A 20,381-nucleotide genomic window follows, 5' to 3' on the forward strand; every position below is an offset into this window, starting at 1 on the left:
GAAAATCAAGTTTAAAAAAAAAAATTCCTAATAGACTTTATTCGATAAATAAATATACACGATCCTGACAAAACTCCATCCGACAATCTCAGAGGTTATACATACATACAATACAGTTTCCCCAAATCACAATTTTACCCCTCACCCTTACCACTCATGTGTCACTTCCCTATTCTCCTATCAGTTCCTTGTCTATTGTCCAGATGTTATGTCATGTGGTCTATCGTGGTCTATCGATGCCCCTTAATTAGCCCATAGCTAGCAGCATTAGGTAAGCCTTGTAAGTTTCTATAGTTCCGTAATTTAGTTAAGCAATGTTTCATCACTTGGCTCCTGGTCATGTACACATTAACCCTTCATCCCCATTTTTCTCCTTCACAGTAACAGCATTCCAAAATCAAGTCTTTTAAAAAAATAATTCTAAATAGACTTTATTCGAGAAATAAATATACACAATACATGATCCTGACAAAACTCCATCCGACATTCCCGGAGGCCTTACATACATACAATGCAGTTTCCCCAAATCACAATTTTACCCCACACCCTTGCCACTCATGTGGCCCACTGGCGGGGAATCCCTTCCTTTATTTTGAGGGGAGTCTCCACCACACCCTGCCCCCCCCATGCCCAGCAGCGGAAGGACCCCAGACTGTCGCCCTCCCCCACAGAGCCTTGGCGTTGGCTGCACCAAGCTTCAGTGCATCCCTCAGCATGTACTCCTGCATTCTGCAGTGGGCCTGTCGGCAACATTCCCCGACGGACATCTCGCTCTGCTGGGAGGTCAACTAAGCTCGGGCAGACCAAAGAGCGTCTTTCAACCGAGTTGATGATTTTCCGATGTCAGTCTCTGAATGCGTCCCTGGTAACAATCCGCAAATCACAGAGACCTCTGTGACGGAGCTGTTCGGAATAAACCGTGACAGGAACTCTTGCAAACCTCTCCAGACTGTCTTTTCAATTCCATACTCTACAAAGAGGTGGGCAACCGTCTCCTCTCCAGAGCAGCCATCCCAAGGGCTGCATGCGCTGGTAGTGAGGAAGGTGCAGGAAGGATCTGACTGGGAGGGCTCCCCTCACCAACAGCCAAACCAGGTCTTGGTGCTTGTAGGTGAGTTCTGCCGATGAGGCATTTCGCCAGACAAGCTGTGCAGTCTCCTTTGGGAACCACGCCACAGGATCCATGGAGTCATTTTCCTGCACTGCGTACAGGAGCTTCCGTGCTGACCCCTGCCCGATGGACATGTGGTCAAAGGTGTTGGTCCGGAAGAACCTTTCCACAAACGACAGATGGTGCGGCAATGTTCAGCTGACTGGCACAATGCACGGCATCTGCGCCAGGCCCATCCTTCACAACACCATGGACAGGTAGAATCTCAGGTACACAAAAATGCTGGAGAAACTCAGCGGGTGCAGCAGCATCTATGGAGCGAAGGAAATAGGCAACGTTTCGGGCTGAAACCCTTCTTTCGGCCCGAAACGTTGCCTATTTCCTTCGCTCCATAGATGCTGCTGCACCCTCTGAGTTTCTCCAGCATTTTTGTGTAGCTTCGATTTTCCAGCATCTGCAGTTCCTTCTTAAACAGCGAGAATCTCAGCAGGCAGTGACCCATTGGTGCCCACGTGCCTTGGCTCTACACTCCGCTTAATGCAGCCACACACGAAGGTGGCCATCAGGGTGAGGGCGACTTTGGGTCCCCCAATTGTGAGCCGACTTGTGCATTGTGGCCTGTCACACCCAGTCCATCCTCGATCCCCAGATGAAGCAGAAGGCAGCCCGGGTAATCCCGCGGCGTAGGAAGGGGGACGGGGGACGGGCCACACTTGCGCCACGTACAGCAGCCCCGAGATCACCTCACACCTCACACCTGATGACCAAATAGTTTCCCGTTATAGAGCGGGAGCGCTGCTTAAACAGCTCCAGTTTCTTCCCCAACTTGGCTATCCGCTCCAGCCAATTCTTGTTACTTGCCTCAGCCCCCCCGAACCAGATCCCCAGGACCTTCAAGAAGTCAGGCTTGATAGTGAAGGGGACGGAAGATCGGTCGGGCCAGTTGCCAGAGAGCATGGCCTCGCTCTTCCTGTGGTTCACCCTGGCTCCCGTGGCCGTCTCAATCTGGTCGCAGACGCTAATCAATCTGCGGACTGACCCTGGATCCGAGCAGAAGACGGCAACATCGTCCATGTACAGGGAGGTCTTGACTTGAGTGCCCACACTGCCTGGCAATGTCACTCCTCTTTTGCTTGCGTCCTGCCTGATGGACTCAGCAAAAGGTTCTATACAACAGACGAATAAGACAGGGGAGAGAGGGCAACCTTGCCTGACTCCAGACCTGACGGGGAAGCTGTCTGATTCCCACCCATTGATTTTTACTGCACTACAGATATCAGTGTGGAGCAGTTGGATCCAATTCCTGATTCCCTCCCCAAAACCCATTTTGGAAAACACGTCCCCCATGTAAGTGTGCAACATCCTGTTGAAGGCCTTCTCCTGGTCCAAGCTGACCAGGCAGGCATCCGCCCGTCCTGCACGTAGGCAATGGTATCTCTCAGCAGCGCCAGGCTGTCTGAGATTTTCCTGCCTGGTACAGCACAGGTTTGGTCCGGGTGGATCACCTGTCCTAGAGCAGGCGTGACCCGGTTGGCGATGGCCTTAGATAAGATCTTGTAATCTACATTTAACAATGCGTCTCCAATTCCTTATATCATTCATCTCTCACTTCTGCTTGTAGATTAGGGTGATGTTGCCCTTCCTCTGACATGCTGCCGGCTAGACGCATGTCAGAGGAAGGAAATCTGTCTGGAGTCAGACACAATTTCCTCTGACTCTGTCTTGCTCTCTGAACCCCTTTGGAGATGAAGAACCTCTTGATGTTCTCCTTGGGTGTTTCTCACCAGTGTGTCGGGGAGTCAAAGAGGGGTCTCACTGTTCTCCAACATGCGTAGTCCCTCTTTAGCTCCTCAATGTTCTCTGGGGTTTGCAGCTTCACATTTAACTTCCACGTCCCTCTGCCTGCCTTCCGGTCCTCCTGTAGGTGACAGGAAGCCTGAAGGAGGCAGTGGTCAGAGAAGAACATTGGCTCTTAAAAATAGCGGAGTCAGTGGATATGGGGATAAGGCAGGAACGGGGTACTGATTGGGGATGATCAGCCATGATCACATTGAATGGCGGTGCTGGCTCGAAGGGCCGAATGGCCTCCTCCTGCAGCTATTGTCTATTGTGAGGTCGGTGTGTCTGAATGTGACGGCCTTCGACGGAAGAGGAAGTCTATCCAGCACCGGGCTGAACCGTCCGATCTCGACCAGGTGAACCGCGACTGAGACCCGCCTGCAGGGTCGCTGAAAGCATCGAGCAGCTTTGTGTCTTTGACCGTCTCCACCAGGAGCTTGGAAATGCTGTCCAGTTTGTTGTCGGCACTGCCGGATCGTCCAGCCGCATTGATGATGCAGTTGAAGTCACCGGCCATATTGAGCAGCTGGGGCGTGGCCAGCTGCTGGAGAACGGCCAGCCGCACGCTCCGCATTAATCAGCCGGAGCAGAGAGCCACGGAACATTACATCCACCACCATTACATTCCAACCACCTCCCTGACCTCAGTGATGGCGAAGTTCCCTCCCCGCAGCAAGATCCCCAGACCGGAAGCGCAACAGTCATTGCCCCCCCGACCAAACTGACAATCCGTGGGGCTACCATCGCGACCGCCTCCGATAGCAGCGGACGTGTGGCAGCCCACACTCCTGCAGAAATGTCATGTCTGCCTTGACCGTGTCCAGGTAGTACAAGGCGTTATTCACACTGCGCACGTTTAGCGATGCCATATTACCATATAACAATTACAGCACGGAAACAGGCCATCTCGGCCCTTCTAGTCTGTGCCGAACACTTATTCTCCCCTGCCAGGTTTATCACCGTTGCCCTTTAGAGTGTTCAAGAAGGAACTGCAGATGCTGGAAATCGAAGGTAGACAAAAGTGCTGGAGAAACTCAGCGGGTGCGGCAGCATCTATTGAGTGAAGGAAATAGGCAACGTTTCGGGCCGAAACCCTTCTTCAGACCCTACCTTGCCCTTTAGAGTCACTGACCGCCATCCTTTCCTCTCATGCGCACCTCCTTGGTGAATTGCAACACCATTTCAGGGCTCAGGTACTGGGTGCTGGCTTCCTCAAGGAGGGGGGCATCGTCCGCTGGAACACCTCGCTGGCAGAGTTAATTCTGAATGGCATGCGGAGGAACCGGAACCTGCCGAAAGGCGTGCTGAAGGTAGTCAGGTAAGAGGACTGCTCGTCAAGCGGTATTTGCCAGAATGAGCTCTTGGCATCGAGAACCGAAAAGACAGTGGCCGGGCCAACCTGTGCAGCGACGTCTTCCACTGTTCGCATGGGGTAGTGCGGGCGCTTGATGGCGAGGTTAAGGTCCTTGGGGTTAATGCAAATGCGCATCTCACTCTTGTCCTTTTTCGCGGCAACAACCATGGTGGAGACCCACCGGGTGGGTTCGCTCACCTCTGCCAGGAGGCCCATGGTAACCATGTTGAGCAGCGTTGACTCCACCTTGTCCTTCATGGTGAAGGAGACGCGGTGTGGTGGACGGATCACAGGTTCAACACCAAGGTCGACAACGACCTTGTAGCTGCATGGCAGCTTGCCCAGCTTGTCGTCAAAGCGGTCAGGGTAATCGATCAGGGGTTCATAAGTGTCTGCACCTGGTGGATATCACAGTGGAAAGAGACCAGGCCCAGGTCTTGGCACGCCCGGGCGCCCAACAGGGTGATGTTGTCTGTATCCAGTAGATAAAAAGTGAGGGGCCGAGAGGCCTACAGTATCTTGCAGTGCAGGGTAGCCCTCCCCACAGGAACGAGCACGCCTCCCCCGTAGGCATGCAAAAGGGAGTTGTCGGGAGTAACTTTCTCATCAGTCCTTATCTTCCTGAAGAGGCTTGTTGACATTACATTTGTCACGGCCCCCGTGTCGATTTTCGCGGTGAAGGTCGAGCCGGTGACAGTAACCCGAACCGAAGGGTCCGTTATCAGTGCAGGTGCACCCAACAGTGAAAATATGCTGGTCTCCCCCTGGGAGGAACTTGTATCAGACAGAGGGAGTTCGTCAGGCTGGTACTGGGAACCAACTTGAGCAACCTCTCCTATCAGCTTGAGCAAGATTGTTTAACATGCGCCGTGGAGCAGGAACAGGCTTCCCACGGGAGAGGCAGGCAGCAGAGAAATGGTTTAATTTCCTGCAGAAGTTACACGTTTTACCTAAGGCAGGGCACACATTGAACTGATGAGAGGCAAAGTTACAGTTGGGGCAGCGCTGTGGGCCGCTACCCCCGGGCGCGGGAGGACCCCGTTGTCGCTGCGGGCTAGCGTTCCGCCGGCGGCCAGCAACACTGGCAAAGTTAATGACATGATCAGCCGGTGACACAGCCGAGGCGACAGCCTCAGCCATGCGGGAGGCGTGCAGAGCCTCGTCCAAAGACAGGTCGGGCTTCCGCAGAAGTTCAGCCCTTAGCTTCTCATCCAGTAGACCATACACTAGAATGTCCCGGGTCAGTTGATCGGGGGTGAGCGCGTCCAGGCGGCAACGCCTGGCCAGGTGCCGCAATGCGGCGATATAGTTATCAACGGACTCTCCAGGGTTCTGACGCCGACTGAACATTTTAAAACGCTCTAAGATGCAGTTAGTGGGGATGTCGCACATCGCGGTAAACTTAGCCATAAGACATACCGGGTCCCGAGCAGCTTCACCCACACCGTAGACGAATGATTCAGAACGTTCCAGGGCATCGGGACCAGCCAGGTTGAGAAGCAGAGAAGCCTGTATCGCAGGGGTGGCGGCAGGATGGGCGATCGTCACGTAGTGATCGAAGTCATGTCTAAAAACATTCCACCGATGGGCAATGTCTGAATCAAAGACAAGCACATCGGGCTTGTGGCAAGAAGTGGCCATGGCAAGGGAAATAGAGAAAAGGGATAGGGAACTGGGTTAAAATTAAATAAAACCCGACAAACAGGAGGTGCAAAGGTACGATTTCGACACCATGTAAAGAGGAGCCATCAACACACTGTGTCTTTACTACTGTTTATTCATGATGTACATTCGTTACTGCCCTAGCTGTACGTGGTCTGTCACGGGAACTAGAGAGCGATCAATGGGTGGGGAGGTTGTAATTATACTTGTGATATGGGGAGTGGTTAGTAGTGGTGAGGTCACTATGTTAAAGGTACATGCACATATCATCTACAGGTCTCCTCGAGCATAGTCGGAGATGTTGTCAGAGGGACCCTCCTTGTTGCTCCCTCTGGACGCACCACCCCCTCTGTCTCTTGTAGCTGGGGTATGTCGGCAGATTTGTTGCTCCCGGTCTCCCGAAGCTGGGGCCCATTGGCCGCTGCACTGCTCCCGAACTCCCGGAGCTGGGGGACAACAGGCGTGTCCTTTCCCTTTCCGATCTCCTCACCCGTTTTCTTCCTCTGCCTCCGTCGTCAGGTCCTCGATGTCGACTCATCCTCCGACGAGGAGAGGTTGCTGACGTCGGTCTGGGAGAGGACTCTTTTCTTAGAATTGTCCATTCCCTCCGGCCTTGGCTCTTTGGGCAGAGCCCTCTGGTATTTCTTCCTTTTCACCACTTGCCATGCCTCCCCCTGTTCCAGTTAAACCAAGAGGCTAAAAAGATACACATAAAAATGAGTGTTCCAGGAACTAAGATGTGGGTTCATTACATCGTAGTCTTTTGAGAACAATTAGATGATAATTGCATTTTACATCAAGTGCATATAAGTATAACACTGTCTTTATGTGCAGGCATCACAGTCTTTAACATAATAATGGTTCTAGACTGATTATACATAATGCCCAACATTGGTATAAATAAACCATAACCATTCACACCTCCTTTCTATTTGATAAGGGTCAGTAGATACAAAGATCTCTTGCTAAATACCATGCAAGCAGACATTTGCTTGAGAAAACTATTTGCTTTTGCTGTGATTGTCCAGGTGCTGAGTATACTGAAAGAGATAGAGCAGAAATTGACTCTTAATAATTTGAAGGCACATATACAGCCGTTAACTAGTTACACTGAGTTAACAAGTGTGGCTGAATTGTTGCTACTCGTAATCAGAGATTTCTAATCAGAGAGTGAACAATAATCAGAAAGTTCTGGGCCAACTTCTAAAGCAGAACCTTAAGCACAACAAATATGAACCAGTACATGGGGTTGGACATCCATACTGTTGGAGCTGCAATCTTTTAGTTAAGACATTAAACCAAACCACTTAGCCCTCTCACATGGACATAAGAAATCCTATGAGGCTACTGTGAAGAAACACCAGTGGTCCTCTTCCTCGTACTCAGGCAACATTTCTATTCCTTCATCTTTAATGCCAACTCACCACCAGTCACGGAGATGCTGGCTGTCCCGCTGGGTTACTCCAGCATTTTGTATTTATCTTTGGTTTAAACCAGCATCTGCAGTTCCTTCATACACACCAGTCACGTCTTCCTCTCCTCACCCCTTTCCACTTTCCACTTCCTCTGCAACTCCTTGGTTCGTTCATCTTTCCCCCACCTAACCCGCCCCATCCACAGGTACTTCCCTCTAACACCTGCCCCTCACGCTTCTTCTCTCACTTCTCTCCAGAGACCCTAGCAGCTCTTCCAGGTGAGACGTGTACCTCTCCAAACCTCATCCATTGTATTTGATGCTCCAGAAGTTGCCTCTTGACTTAAGCTTAAGAGCCTGTCCCACGAGCATGCGACTGCATGCGGCGAGCGCGACCAAACCGGAAGTGGGGGCCGCGCGGAGGTCGAGTGATCCCCGTACAGGGCCTGTCCCACCAGCATGTGACTGCATACGGCGAGCGCGACCAAACCGGAAGTGGGTGATCCCGTACGAGTTGACGTGAAGTTCGAACGAAGTCCACGGAAGTTCGCGCTAGGTGTACGCTGTCAAGACGCTGCGTACGGCGTCGAGACGGTGCTTACGGCGTCGAGGCGGTGCGTACGACCTCAATGCGGCTGCGGGCCGGCAGGCCATTGCCGCGCGGAATTTTTGAACAGTGTCAGTTTTTCGGAGCCCGGTTGTCGGGACCAGCTCCACACAACTCCATACGGCTCCGACGATCGAAGTGGGACCGGCCCCGTGAGGCCGTACGGCTCAAGTGACCATGTTAGGTTGCGCTTGCCGCATGCAGTCGCATGCTCGTGGGACAGGCCCTTTACATTTACAGATGCCACCTAACTGGGTGGACCTGTGGATAATGAGGATGCTGTAGGATACAGATTGATTGGAAATTTGGATAGAGTAATGGCAGATGAAGTGTGAGGGGTGGCATTTCAGTAGGGCAAATGCAGGGGGAAAGTGAACAGGACCCTTGGGATTATTGATGTACAGATTGATCTTGGAATGCAAGTGAGGATTTGTGCATGACTAGGCAGGGAAAGGATGGATATGGACCATCTGTAAGCAAATGGGATTAATTTAACTTTACATTTCTTTAAGCCTTTCACTAGAATAGAGGATGTGGAGAGGGTGTTTCCACCAGTGGGAGAGTCTAGGACCAGAGGTTATAGCCTCAGAATTAAAGGACGTTCTTTCAGGAAGGAGATGAGGAGAAATGTCTTGAGTCAGAGGGTGGTGAATCCATGGAATTCTTTGCCACAGAAGGCTGTGGAGGCCAAGCCAGTGGATATTTTTAAGGCAGAGATAGATAGATTATTGATTAGTACAGGTGTCAGCCGTTATGGGGAGAAGGCAGGAGAATGGGTTTAGGAGGGAGAAATAGATCTGCCATAGAAACATAGAAATTAGGTGCAGGAGTAGGCCATTCGGCCCTTTGAGCCCGCACCACCATTCAATATGATCATGGCTGATCATCCAACTCAGTATCCTGTACCTGCCTTCTCTCCATACCCCCTGATCCCTTTAGCCACAGGGGCCACATCTAACTCCCTCTTAAATATTGCCAATGAACTGGCCTCAACTACCTTCTGTGGCAGAGAATTCCAGAGATTCACCACTCTCTGTGTGAAAAATGTTTTTCTCATTTCGGTCCTAAAAGATTAAAAGATTTCCCCCTTATCCTTAAACTGTGATCCCTTGTTCTGGACCTTAAACTGTGACCCCTTGTTCTGGATGATTGAATGGCAGAGTAGACTTAATGGGCCAAATGGTCTAATTCTACTCCGATTCCTTATGACCGTATGACCTTATGACATCATGGTTGGTTTGGACATGTTGTGCCGAAGGGGCTGAGATGTTTTATATTTTGTTAATAACAAAAATAACTGCAAAAAAATTGTGCTGTGCTGTTGAAAGTCAGTTTAATATGGATTTTTTTTTTTTTTAACACAATATCTGGCATCCATCCTTTTATTTGGGCAGCCTTTTAATTCTCCCGAGCACTTTTGATCTGGTGTAAAAACCCTCCATTTATGCAGCGAGTTTTTCAACCTCATGGGTTTGCAAATCAACTTGTTTGTTGTTTTATCAAGCAAACAGTTGGAGTGTTGGTCCTCTAAAGTGCATAGTTTCAGGGGAATAGCACAGTTCCAGGGATCCCTCGAGACTGGTGTTTAGAGATTGAGCACACGCACCGCAGCCTTTGACCTCATTGAGTTCTGCTATCCCTTATGACCTCCAGTGCGGGCTTTGAAGATGCTGTGCACAAAGAACACACTTCTTTTGGCCAATGTTCTTAAGCAACCTGTCTGGTTTCATCTCAGTTCCCTTGAGCAAACACTCGTCCTATAGGTGGTTGTTTTTTTTACACCTATTCTGCCAGCAGGCATAGCCCAGAACTCCTTTAAAAGACGAGTCAAGAATCAAGAGTGTTTTATTGTCAGATGTCCCAGAGAGAGCAATGAAATTCTTACTTGCAGCAGCACAACAGACTATGTAAACATAGTACTCTGTAAAAATATATAAACATATACACATACATACAAGTGAATAGAAACATAGAAAATAGGTGCAGGAGTAGGCCATTCGGCCCTTCGAGCCTGCACCGCCATTCAATATGATCATGGCTGATCATCCAACTCAGTATCCTGTACCTGTCTTCTCTCCATACCCTCTTGCTTAAAATAACGTAATTCCAAGCATTACTGAGAGAGGGTAACTTAGAAACCATCATACAATAAGAAATACTTCAAAATCATGAACTAATGTGAGCTTTTTACTGAAATGTTCTCACAACTCTTGCCTTACATGCACTGCTCTATAACTCCCATTACGAACACAACCCATTTATCAATCAATGGGTTAATGTCCATCTGTGCAGGCGACCAACCCTGACTGCAGTTTCCTTGCATGTTTTTTCAGTAAATATACCTCTGAATGCTTGGCTTCATCCCGACCCCACCTCTCTTCCAGCTTCCCCCCCCCCCCCACCACCCCACTACTTCAGACTTATTGTAGGGAAGGGGGGAGAGGAAAGCTGAAAAAGGGGAGAGGTGGGACAAAACATGGCAGGCAATAGGTACAGAGACATGGGATTGTTCTGATAACCAGACGGTTTGAACAAAGGATAGAGATAAGAACAGAAGGTGTGAGACGGGTTTAAATAGTTTGAAGAGTTGTAGATTGTGAAGCCAGAGGAAGGAAAGTGGCTGGGTACATGAGAAAACTAACCAGTGTCTTTAACCAATTTGATGATGTTCCAACAACAGTTGATGATTGTCTCCGTATGCATTCTTGGGAACAGCCGCATGATCAATACTGTACCACACTGCCCTCTGCCAATAAAGCTCCTTGACGACACCTTGGAATGCAAAGTATTTTCCATGTCTTGGGACACACTTCTTGGTGATGTAAGCACCAATGATAAAATTCACCATCACCTTCAATGTTTCAGTGCTTCAGTCTTCAAATACCATAGACTACACCTTGCACTAAATGATATTCCCTTAGGTACCTGCACACTGTGTATGGCTCGATTGTAATCATTAGAGCCAGGATTTAGCCATAAATGCCTTTTCATGCCTTTTTTGATGATTTCAGGAAGATAATGCCTTTTTCACAATTGAGTGCCTAAATCAGCCTTTCTTGTCATTTTAACGTAACTTACAAGAAAATTTACACCACCGGGGCGAAACCCAGCTGTAAGTGGTTGTTAAATGGTGATTGGAGAGGGGTGCGTGGGAAAGGGTCCAGTCTTTGCAAACTGGAGTCATGCTTTAAGTAGGTGTGAAGTGGTGATTGGGGAGGAGTAGGTGGGGAAGGGTCCAGTCTTTTCAAACTGGAGTCAAGCTGTGAGTAGGTGTGAAGTGTTGGATTGGGGTTACCAGGGTTAAGTTTCTGTTTATCAAAACTGCAGTGGAGGGTCGTTGGTCAGCTGACGATTGTCCAAGGAGCGGAGGGTTTTCCTCTTGTAGCTTGTGATTTCTCGCAAGCCCGACCACACTGAAGAAGAGTCATTTGCTGAGAACTTGCTCCTCAACCTCAGAGTACCTTTCCTTGGCAGCTCTGATTTCTCTTCTTAGCTTGTATTTGGCCTGTAGAGGTCTGCATCCCCGCTCCTGTAGGATCTACCCCTGCAAGCGTCAAAATGCCTAAAGTCAAGTCTTGGTTCTTGGTTCTTGGTTTCTTGGTCCTCCAAAATATTCCAAATGGAATTTAAACTGGAGGTGGTGAAGGGAGGGCTTAAGCCAGAAAGGGTTATTGGGAAGAAAGAGCTACTTTAAATTTGGTTGCATCTGGTTGGGTAATGTCTTGACTTGTAAGAAACTGAACGATTTGGTGAGAGTGTACGGGAGTGATATATTCTCTACAGCCAACTGTGTGCTGTTTTGCATTGTGAGAAAGCTGTGAATCATGAGAAAAAATATTTAATCTCCATGCATGTACAGACAGCTAAACACAAGTTGGCGGCAGAGAAACAGAAGGTAGGAAATACGCAAGCTTGTCTCTTCACAATATTTACTGTTGGCTCCAATCGCAAATCTGAGTTTTCGAGTGATCTGTGCAACGCATTCATTGATGCTTGAATTCACTGTGGAAATTGGAAAACAAATCTCTCTGAGTTTTTTTGGGGAAATACACAAAGGAACATATACCAAGCCAGTCATCATTATGGAAAAATTATGTTGACAGCAACTTCAACATTGTTGTGCAGAAAATTAGAGATGAAGTTGCATGCAACAAAATATGGATCTCAATAGATGAGAGAACTGATGCTGTGGGGAGATTTGTTGCCAATGTGGTCATTGGTACACTGGAGGCAGGTCAACCATCAAAGGGCCTGTTTCCACGCTGTACCTCTAAACTAAACTGAACTAAAAAAAACACATTGGCAGTTTCACAAGGACATTCACAGGCATCTCGCCCACAGACAGAACACCTTTGTCCACTATTACCTGTTCCTGTATAAATAGTCCGCAGGCAGCGTACACGCACTAAGTCGGCTTGGGGTTAAGCCAACAGTCATCTGTTACATTTCTCCCCCCAAATCACATCTTGGATCTTTTCCAGATTATGATGGACTGTTCAAACTTTTATGCTTCTTCATGTGGCTTGACCTTTGCATGGATACGTGGAAAAAAGTGTTCTTAAGAAAAAGTGTGTCCTTCACAGATATGATGTGTAAAGGAATGTGTGTGGTGGTCCCAACTATCATTAATCTTTACGTTCTTGACTTACCTTTTTATTTTAAAGTGAGTACAATACCAGTGTTTGTTAGCTTCTGGCAACCCTCGGTGCAACTATATATCAACTGGTTATCTTTCTGTTGGCATTTAGGGTTTTACTCGCTAGAATTTAGAAAATTGAGGAGGGATCTTATAGAAACTTACAAAATTCTTAAGGGGTTGGACAGGCTAGATGCAGGAAGATTGTTCCCGATGTTGGGGAAGTCCAGAACAAGGGGTCACAGTTTAAGGATAAGGGGGAAATCTTTTTTGACCGAGATGAGAAAAACATTTAGATGTGTTAGATGTGGCCCTTGTGGCTAAAGGTATCAGGGGGTATGGAGAGAAGGCAGGTACAGGATACTGAGTTGGATGATCAGCCATGATCATATTGAATGGCGGTGCAGGCTCGAAGGGCCGAATGGCCTACTCCTGCACCTATTTTCTATGTTCTATGCTTCTATGTTCAACGTGGAGATTAAATGAACCTTTAAATTGTAGCTTGTTTTCCAAACTTTTATAATTCATTACAAAGATGTGAAATTTCTTTACCAACGTTATTTCACAGCCGTATGGTGAGTGTCAGCATTCAGTTGTTGGCTGACTGGACCTTGAACTGCAGTGGGATGAAAGAGATCAGATTTTGGTTGAGTCCAAAGGTGTGTATATGGGCATTAAGGTGCAGGTGGAAGTCTTACAGCAATGTTAAGCGTATGAGGGTGGAGCAGTGGGAACACAAGAGAGAGATTGAGAGAGAGAAAAATAAATAGAGAGAGAGAGAAATAGAGAGGGAGAGAGGGGGTGGGGGGGGGGACAGGGAGAGGGGGGGGGAGGGGAAGAGAGGGGGAGAGAGAGAGAGAGATATGCAGGGAGAGATGGGGAGAGGGAGTGGGGGGGGAGAGAGAGACGGGGAGGGGAGGGGGAGGGGGACAGGGAGGGGGAGAGAGAGAGACACACACACAGACAGGTGGAGGGAGACAGACAGAGGGAGGGAGTGTATGTGAAAGAGAGCGAGAGCAAGTGGCAGAATATATAGATAACAGTGGGAAGCACAGAACAAAGAAACACAGTGAAGACAGGGCACGTGATCATCATCTGGTCAATATCGATGTGAGAAAGTGTAGTGGTGCCGACACGGCCCCAGTGAGCTGACCCTGGACATAGAACAAGCAGATAAGGTTGTTTGGAGAACTGCCATCCTGTGAAAGGGACTGCCTGATGAATTGCAACTCATGAACAGGCACCATTATAATTAAAGAACTCTCTAGCCCGATAACAAAACAGATGTGTCTAAGTTTACTCCATCCAGGAATGTCGCTGGCTCGTGAAGGATGCAAAACCTTGGTGGAGGCCCAGGTCCAAGTTAAAGATGATGTGTCTTCTTCACTCAGTGTGTGAATGAATGACTTCAGAGTTGTGAAGGTCCCAGTCCGGGGTAAGAACAAAGAAAGCTTTCACAAGATTGGAAGAACAATCATGATGTAAAAGAAGGGTTGTCGGAGACATTGAGAGTGACATCTGGCGGCAAAGTGGCGCAGCGGTAGAGTTGCTGCCTTACAGCGCCAGAGACCCGGGTTTGATCCTGACTACAGGTGCTGTCTGTACGGAGTTTGTACATTCTCGCTGTGACCACGTGGGTTTTTTCCGGGTGCTCCGGTTTCCCCCCCACACTCCAAAGACAGGTTTGTAGGTTAATTGGTAAAATGATAAATTGTAAATTGTCCCCCATGTGTGTAAGATAGTGTCAGTGGACGGAGTGATCGCAGGTCGGTGCGGACTCAGTGGGCCAAAGGGCCTGTTTCCGCACTGTATCTCAAGTGCAGAGTCTCGAGTCTAAACCCTGGAATTAACCATAGCAGAAGGAAGACCCTGAGATTGGAACTCAGAGAAGACGTCATGGCTGTCTGATACCATTGTGGCAGATATTTGGATTATTCGGGCGGTGACTCGGTTTACTCTCAGTGACCAGATACCATCTTCTACTCACCTTTCTCTCATTTTACCTTCATATTAATCACATCCTTTAACATCTGTCTGCGTATTATGGAAGCAATTGGTTCACCACTGCTGGAGATGCAAGCTTGTAAGTTGTAACATGCTCCCATTGTCCAACAATTTTACTCACGTTTCTCAATTTTTTTAAATCCACGTACTTTAGCTACTTCTTCCTTTTCTAATTTCTCAGCTTTTGCAAATACTTTTTTGTCACTCAAAATCCTCAAGGTCTTTTTTCCATATTTGCGGCTATTTGTTATTTTTATCTCATTGGAGTTATTACATCTGTGGTGCTCCTGATTTGCAGGCATTTACATTTCATCTGGCACATAGATCAGAAAAAAATATTGTATATGTTACTGTGCAGCAAAGATGTCACCCTTTCCAGCCCGTTTCACTTTTGCAATATGAACAAGCCTGAATTTAGCAAGAGAACTGGAAGATGGCATCTCCCTCAGCTCCGCATCATAGTCACCCAAGTCTTTTGAGGTCAAGTTTTTGGAACAGGTCTTGACTCAGAGTCAGGATGCCACTCCCGCAGCTAGCAATATCTGGGACTCTAATTTCAGCCAGCTGCATCCTACATTGTACTTGGGTGGACGTGGACAGGATGTTTCCACCAGTGGGAGAGTCTAGGACTAGAGGTCATAGCCTCAGAATTAAAGGACATTCTTTTAGGAAGGAGATGATGAGACATTTCTTTAGTCAGAGGGTGGTGAATCTGTGGAATTCTTTGCCACAGAAGGCTGTGGTGGCAAAGTCAGTGGATATTTTTAAGGCAGAGATAAATAGATTCTTGATTAGTACAGGTGTCAGAGGTTATGGGGAGGAGGCAGGAGAATGGGGTAAGGAGGGAGAGATAAATCAGCCATGATTGACTGGTGAAATAGACTTGATAGGCCGAATGGACCTAAGGTCCTATTCCTTATGACCTTATGACCTTATGACTGAAGATTTACCAAGGCACGATCGATTATGGAAGAGAGACTGCATTGCTTCAGCTTATATTCACTGGAATTGAAAAGTGTGCAATGGGATTTAAAGCATCGTACAGTTCAGGCCCTTTGGACCACAATGTCTGTGCTGCACATAATGCCAGGTTAAACTAATCTAATCTGCCTGCACTTGATCCACATTCCCTCCATTCCCTGCATATCTATGTGCCCACCTAAAATACTTAAATGCCAGTTTCAATAGTACTTGTCATTGTCACATGTACTGAGGTGAAATGAAATTCCTGTTTTGCGTACATTTCATTAAAACTATGACTGTACATAAGCACATCCGCAGTTAAGTACAAGTACACACAGAGAGTGGTGAATCTCTGGAATTCTCTGCCACAGAGGGTAGTTGAGGCCAGTTCATTGGCTATATTTAAGAGGGAGTTAGATGTGGCCCTTGTGGCTAAGGGGATCAGAGGGTATGGAGAGAAGGCAGGTACAGGATACTGAGTTGGATGATCAGCCATGATCATATTGAATGGCGGTGCAGGCTCGAAGGGCCAAATGGCCTACTCCTGCACCTAATTTCTATGTTTCTATGTATCATATTTGCTGCCACCATCACCCTTGGCAGCTCGTTCCAGGCACCCACAACTCGTTGTGTAAAAAAAAAAACTTGTCCTGCATATTTAAAATGTTGCCCCTTTCATTTTAAAACTATGCTCTCGAGCCTTTGACATTTCCACATAAACCTGTCAGATTCTAACAGGACTGGACTGATTGGATGCAGAGGGGATGTTGCCAATGGCTGGGGAGTCCAGCGCTCTGAGCCTCAGGATAAAGATATTCCATTTCAACCGGAAGATCAGAAGAGAATTCTTCACTCGAACTGTGGAGAACCTGAACCTGTGGAATTATCTACCACGTAAGTCAGTGGAGGTCAAGTCAAGAGAATTACCACTGTTTAATTGTCATATGTATCGACAACGGAACAATGAAATTCTTACTTGCAGTAGCGTAATAATCCTGCAAATACAACAGAAATAGATAATAGACAATAAACAAATAAATACAAATTAATAACCCCAACACTTGTGAAAAATAAAAGCAAAGTCCTTAGTGCAACCAAAGAGAAGGCATGGTTCATTGTTGAGTTTAATGTTGTGTGGTTTTCAAGAGGCTCACGGTTGTTGGAAGGAGCTATTTCTGAACCTGGTGTTCATGGTTTTTAGATGCCTGTCTTCTTCCCGATGGTAGGAGTGAAATGAAAGAGTGGTCAGGGTGGTGTGGGTCTTTAATGATACTGGCTGCCTTTTTGAGGCAGTGCCTGCTATAGACCCCTTCAATGGAGGGGAGGTCAATAGTCAATCAATCAGTTTTATTCGTCACATACACATATAAGTGCAGTGAAAAGAATTTGCCAGCAGCGGTACAATTAAAAAAGAACAAAACACAATTTAACACAAACAACCACCACAGCATTCTTCACTGCGGTGGAAGGCACTGAGTTCAGTCCATAACCGAAAGCGGTTCCCTCCTTAGCCCCCCTTACCCCCCCCCCCCCCCCCCCCCCCTCAACACCCCCCACACAAGACACACCAAGAGACACTAAAACAAACATTTGGACACACTAAAAAGAACAAAAAAAAATTAAAATAACGGGCACGCTGCTGGCAGAGCAGCCATCTTGCAGCGCCCCCACCTTTTGACTATTGACTATTGTATTTCTATTTGATTGCCTGGAAGTCAACATAAATCATATTGCAAGATATTTTCCGTCGACTGATTTCTGATACATGAATAAAAATTGCAGTTAGGAATTTTATGCATGGTCTACACATTAAATATTCACTTGGCCCTCTCTCCTGAAATGATAGCTCTTTAAATGGTCAATGACCGGTCAACGTGCCTTTGGTTATCAGATAATGAAGGTTCCTGGCGTGACCCCGGAATACGTCATCCACTTCTCATATCTTTGGAGCCGCTGCTCGGCAAAGGCAGTTATCAATGATGCAAGTCACCAGTGGCTTCAATGTGCCAGTCACAGCCTTTGATTGAATTAGGATGCAAGTTTCTGAACATTAAGAGCTCAGATCTGGCACAAAACCAGACAAGAGTAGACTTTGATTTATTTTTGTGATGTGGTTCCTGGGCTGTCTCCAGCTGGCATCTCAAGGTACTGGAGATAACACCACCAACCCTGTCTCAGTAACATCTTCCAAATTATTGGAAAAGATGAGGGAATCAATGGAATCATCTCCTCGGGGAACATTCCCACCTTTGACATCCTAGTTAAGCCCATGACTGCTCTGTTGGGCAGGCCACGTCATTTGCATGCACGACACCAGACTCCTGAAATATTTTGAGCTCGAAGAGATGACCAGGCAAGCAGTGAGAAATATTCAAAGATGCGCTCACAGCCTCAATGGAGAAATGCAACATCCCCGCTGACTTTAGTTTAGTTTAGAGATACAGTGCGGAAACAGGCCCTTCGGCCCATTAAGTCTGCACCGACCAGCGATTCCCGCCCAGTAACTCTGTCTTATACACACAAGGGACAATTTTACAATTTTTACCAAACCAATTAATCTACAACCCTGTACATCTTGGAGTGTGATAGTTGCCGGAGAAGGTACAAACTCCATACCGACAGCAACCATAGTCAGGATGGAACCCGAGTCTCTGGCGCTGTAAGGCAGCAACACCACTCAGCACCATCGTTATGCCCAAAGTACCAAGACATCTAAGAATCAAATGATTCATTCTAAGAATGAAGAAAGACTCCAAATACCTCTAAGAATCTCTGGCTCAAGATTGCTCAAAATGGGAAAGGTACATTTGGGGTGGTATTTAGAAAGTTGGCCGTGCAGAGGCACCGTGCAATGACCCTGGGTGAGTGTTGGAAGGAGAGCGCCAACTTCCAAACTATCCAAGATAGCCACAATGTAGCGGAGTAACTCAGCGGGTCAGGCAGCATCTCTGGAAAAAATGGATAAGGTGATGTTTTGGGTCAGGACCCATCTTCTGGCTTTGGGTCGGTCTATCATCCACCTCCTTCCCCACCCATGGAAGCGTCTGTTGTTCCCCACATTGACCTCATCAGCCACCTCAGATCACACAAAGGCAGAGGGGCAGGAAGTCATCACCAATCCCAAAGGATTTCCTAAGAAATTGAATGGTGTGTCACCATAGCTGGTCCAAGAGGAACTGCCAGTGTTCACTGGAACACCAAGTGCTGGAGTAACTCAGCGGGTCAGGCAGCATCTCTGGAGGCCATGGATAGGTGACGTTTAGTGTCAAGCATTTCTTCAGTTTGAAGAAGAATCTCAATCCAAACATCACCTAAACATGTCCTCCAGAGATGCTGCCGCCTATTCTGCCGAGTTACTCGAGCACTTTGTGTCATCTTTTCAGTCATTGAAATTGAATTCCCATGCATCTGCCTGTATAATGAAAATTGCAAAGGACTTGGGGTTAAAATCAGGAGACCATTCAGTTAGTTCCCTCCAACATTCGAGTCCACCTAGAAACCAGCACCCAGCCTTGCTGAGATTCCTTGGAATTATGATGGGAATGTATTTCTCTGATCGTGAACCAGCCCAGAAGCCAGTGACATCCAAGGGATTTGTAAAACAAAATGTTAGGAATGCTTTGAGGATGAAGTACCATATATCGATCAGGAATGATTGAGTTTCATTGTCTGTATAACTCGCTAACACCTAGCCCAGGGCAAACAATGGACCGTTTCCTTCATCACCGTTACTTTTTTGCATATCTTTCATTTATTTGTTCTATATCTCTCTTTCTCAACGTCCACATCTCTCGTCTCCCTCTCTTCTGACAGTCTGAAGAAGGGTCTCGACCCGAAACGTCACCTACTCCTTCTCTCCAGAGATGCTACCTGAACCGCTGAGTTACTCTGGCTTTTTGTGTCTATTTTCAGAACGAGTGTCTGCTGCCCATAGTGTTTGGAATTGCTGAACAGCATGTCGAAAAGAGACGATTGGCCTGAAACCAGTGTAGAAAATTATTTAAAAGAACAACATAACAACAAAGGCCCATCGAGTCTACTCCGCCATTCAATCACGGCTGATCTCTGCCTCTTAATCCCATTTTCCTGCCTGCTCCCCGTAAACCTTGACATCCGTTCTAATCAACAATTTGTCTAACCCTGCCTTAAATTTGTCTATCCCAGCATGCTGAAAAATTGTCCTCGACCAAACTGATGCCGCGAGTATGCGGGAACTTTTCTCGAGCATTGAGGAGAGTTACAAGTGACCTCCTAGGACCACGTGTCGACCATGCTGCGAGTTTGTGGCGAGCGCAAACTCTTCTAAACTCGCAAATTAGGTCGCCATGGTGGGACAGGCCCTTGAGCTTTTTCTGCCTGAGACAAGGAGTCAGTGAGTGATGTTTAGAAATACATTCTTCTTACAACTGCAATCTGGTGAATGTATCGTGGACTACGGCAACACCTTGTGGTTGGAATAAAGTAAGCAGCACAAACAGAGCAGTGACAGGGTCCAAAAACTCCACCTTGCATTAGTGAAAGAACAGTGCTGTTTTGGTAAACGTAGCTTTGATTGGAGTTGAGCAAAATTGCAGACACTGCTGATGCTGGTTTCTAAAAAAAAGACAGTGCTGGAGTAATTCAGTGGGTCAGGCAACATCTCTGAAGAACATGGGTAGATGACGTTTTGGGTTGGGACCCTTCTTCAGACATTGTTTGGGGGGGGGGAGTGAGGGGAAGAATGCTGGTAGAGAGGCGAGGTGGGACAACGCCTGGCAGGTAATAGGTTGATACACGCGTGGAAGGTTTTTT

At 47.4% G+C, this 20,381-nt stretch overlaps 1 long non-coding RNA gene across 1 annotated transcript; it reads left to right on the plus strand.

Moving 5' to 3' along the window:
• The first annotated feature begins 1,029 nt into the window (after positions 1–1,029).
• Positions 1,030–18,818, plus strand: LOC116983846. The gene is made up of 3 exons (XR_004414823.1): positions 1,030–1,148; positions 6,195–6,196; positions 18,793–18,818. It is a non-coding gene; the product is annotated as an uncharacterized LOC116983846 (long non-coding RNA).
• Positions 18,819–20,381: the final 1,563 nt, after the last annotated feature.

This window comes from Amblyraja radiata, chromosome 19 (assembly GCF_010909765.2).
Source record: "Amblyraja radiata isolate CabotCenter1 chromosome 19, sAmbRad1.1.pri, whole genome shotgun sequence".
Taxonomy (NCBI): Eukaryota; Metazoa; Chordata; class Chondrichthyes; order Rajiformes; family Rajidae; genus Amblyraja; species Amblyraja radiata.